Below are 3,918 nucleotides of genomic sequence, written 5' to 3'. Positions count from 1 at the left end.
GCCCATGAATTTTTAAAATACATCTTTTAATAAAATTGCTTATATAGACAGGCACCCCACAAAACATATTTGCCCAGGAAGCTACACACCATTAGGGGCATCCCTGACTCAACCCTTCACTATATTTTCTCACAAGAAGCCAAAAAATGATTTGACGTAAGTGTTATTTAACTCTCAAGTTCATTTTCCTTCTACATTTTAAGTAATTTATATTGTATTTCACTAGCCCTATCTTCCTCTGTATTTCTGCTCCTTTATTTTCTCTCCTCCTTCTCTATCTAGTACCTTTCAAATCCAAAGCAAAGGTGTGTGTGCGTGTGTGTGAGAGAGAGAGAGAGAGAGAGAGAGAGAGAGAGAAGGGGGGAGAGTAATATTAATAAATAACTCTAGTACAATTTTAACATGCCATGAGAAAAATAAAATTAGGTAAAGAGGATAGGGCATACTGAGAAGAGTAGTTGTAATTTTAAGCAGGGTAATCGGGGTAGCCTCATTGAGAAAGTTACATTTGAGGAAAGACTTGAAGGAGGTGAGTGAGTGAGCCATGTAGGTATGGGAGGAAAAGCATGCCAAGTAGAGGGAAAGCAAGCGCAAAGACTTCAGGAAGAGTACCTGCATCACATGTTGGAGGAACTGTGTTATTGTGACAGGAGCAGAGAATAGGTGGCAGAGCAGTAGGAGATAAGGTCAGAGAAGTAACAAGATGTGCAGGTGAGGGTTGGGGAGCCAGATGGGCCTTTAATTTGAGGGGGGGCGGTTGGTTATGAGTAGAGTGGCATGACCTGATTTATCTTATAGCAGAATCACTCTGACTGCTATGTTGAGTCAGAGCAGATTGTAAATGAGGGCGGAAGCAGGGAAGTCAGTTAGGCTAGAAGTGATACCGAGATCACTACCCTTCAAGGGAACTCTTCAGAGTATACAAAATTAGAATTTCATATGGCTATTTGTATTTGTGACTAGCGATGAGTTTTGGGACACCTGATTAAATGAAACATTAGCCACATGAACTAAGAGAATTAAGATTAACCTTTAAATAGGGAATCTGAAATTCTGTGCATCTGAGAGTAGTAAGATTGCTTAGAAAATTCATAGGCACAGACAAGTAAAAATAAACACCAAAACAGTTTTTAAAACCTGATATTAGGAAATTGCAAAGAAACTTAGACGAAAACAAATGAGTAAGACAAATATCTTAGCGACATTATTCTTTAGTAATGAAGATGAACGGAGAACAGTAACAGAGAGCAGAAGTGCTTCAGAAGATATTATATACATTCAAAATTATGAATAACACTAATATCCTACTTTTGAATTTGCAATGTGCTTTTATATACATTATTTCATGTTCTCTGAATGATCTTATAAGCTTATTTAGCTTATAAATAGCTAAAGCTGGGCTTCTCACATCTGGCCTCAGATCCTGTGATGTTCTCCCTACACCATTTGCCTACCTGCAGAGCTTGAAACACTCCTGTCCTCTAACATCTTTATAAATTAAAAACAAAACACTAAAATAAAGCCAATTTGCCTCATAACAATTCCCCCCTTTCAGAAAGGGAGTAAAGGGCCTTCCTGTGTCTGTGAAGTGTCTTTGTTATTGTGAAAATGAAATTAGAGATCAACCAAAAAATTCTTAATGATGTCCATGTAGACGTGACGAAGATGTGGGGGTGTTCTCTTGATTACATTAGCACTGGAACTCTCTTAGGGAGGTATCTGCAGTATTAAGAAACAGAACAAAACCACCACATGAGCATTCTGAAATATGAAGGCTTTATAGTAAATATATGTAACAGGCTTGAAAAGGTTATTTTACCAAAAATTCTGTTAATAGTAAAACAAATAAAGGAGCACTTCATTTATTAAATTAAAACTTGCAACCAACATTAATCTTTTTCTAAATGTGTTGTTTTGCTGCATCTCATCTATTTTGATAGGTTGTTTTTATTATCAGTTAGGAAAAGTTTAAAAATTTTACCTTCTTCTTTGATTCATTATTTAAAGGTGTTATCAACTTCTGTGCCAAACTCATTCCGTCTTCATTACTTGTAATTTTGGTTACTAGAACTTCATCTTTCCTATTGTTCTAGCCAAAAACCATTTTTGACTTCTCTTCCTTTTTTTTTTTTTTTTTTAAGATTTTATTTATTTATTTGAGACAGAGAGAATGAGAGAGAGAGCACATGAGAGGGGGGAGGGTCAGAGGGAGAAGCAGGCTCCCTGCCAAGCAGGGAGCCCGATGCGGGACTCGATCCTGGGACTCCAGGATCATGACCTGAGCCGAAGGCAGTCGCTTAACCAACTGAGCCACCCAGGCGCCCCTTGACTTCTCTTTCTTACAACCCACATCAAATCCTGATCCTACATGATCTGCAAATTCTTTCTCATCCCCCAGTTCACTGTGCATTAGCCATACTGGCTTCCAAAATACCAAGTGGACTCTCACCTTAGGACCTTCGCACTGACTCTTCTGTCCAGCTCGTCCCCCCAACAAATCATTGCTTTCTGTGAACTCAGGATATCCAGAAAAATAAGCACCTTATATTTGCAAAGTTACTTCATGTATTTTATTTGATTCTCACCTCTGTCAGCAGAGTTCCCAATTTTTCCCTCAAAGTTTAAAAGAATGACCCAAACCAACCCTTAAGACCCAGACTCAGTACCAAAGTGTACCTGAATACATTTGTTTTAACTATTCCTCTGCTATAAGTAGTACTTCCCAATAGAAGATCAAGATGCTTTCTGGTCCATAGTACATCATCATTTGAACAAGAGAAAACTTCAGGGGCACCTGGGTGGCTCAGGTCATGATTCCAGGGTCCTGGGATCGAGCCCCACATCGAGCCCTGCATTGGGCTCCCTGCTCTGCGGGAAGCCTGCTTCTCTCTCTCCCAATCCCCCTGCTCGTGTTCCTGCTCTCGCTGTCTCTGTCAAATAAATAAATAAAACCTTAAAAAAAAAAAGGTATCATTCCTCCACTGAATAGCCTTTAAAAAAAATTAAAACTTCAGAGCCTTTATCATTGGGGAACTTATTTAAAAAGTGTTACCCCACTACACAAGTGAAATCAGCTTTAATACAGAAAATGAAGGAAAACACAAAAGAACGTGCAATATCTTTTAATATGTTGGGAGTATTTTCTTACATTTCCCCATGTTCCTTTTTGACTTAACATATCCACGTTCCTTTACTATAAACATAAAATATAACTAGCTCGTTAATAGTCTTCTCTTAAAAGTACCATGCTCATTTAGCCATTTTCTTAGCTTGTGCCATTATGGGTCTCTGAAAATTTTAACTGCTGCGATGAACTTGGAGACAACAGATGCGTATATTTTAACTATTACCTCCTCAATTCTATTCTCCCAAATCAAAAATTCTGAACATTTTCCGGAGTACTGATACTTATTTTTACATTGCTTACCAAAGCTGTTAAACGCAATCTACACCCCCTTTATCAATTCACAGAAATAAATCACACACTTAGAACTATGTCCAGCCGCGTTCACTTTACAAAATCAATAAGGAAGCCCAGGGATCTAGAACCCAGATCTCTAGACTTCCAGTCAATTTCTTCCCCGATTCCCTGCAACTGGCTACTCAGCAGCTAGGCCGACCCGCCCGTCGCACCAGCAGAGCTTCTGCTTCTCTGCCCACTAGAGTCTACCCTGGTCGGCCTCTCGCCCAACTCCCCCGGGATGCCAAGGAACTGGGAGACTCGACAAGCGTAGAAATCACCTGGACCCCACCATTAGCCGACAGAAGCAGCAAGTCGGTCAGCTCCGCCGAGGCCACAGGGTCGCAAACCGGAAGCCGGAAGCGACGAAGTTCGCGGACGCGCCCCGCGTCCGGCCCTCAGCCACTTCGTCCCGCCTGCAGCGACAACGTCCCGCCTCGATACGCATGGCCAGCTTT

Source organism: Neomonachus schauinslandi, chromosome 8 (assembly GCF_002201575.2).
Source record: "Neomonachus schauinslandi chromosome 8, ASM220157v2, whole genome shotgun sequence".
NCBI lineage: Eukaryota > Metazoa > Chordata > Mammalia > Carnivora > Phocidae > Neomonachus > Neomonachus schauinslandi.
The sequence above is the reverse complement of the archived record's forward strand: the minus strand, read 5'-3'. Positions refer to the sequence as shown.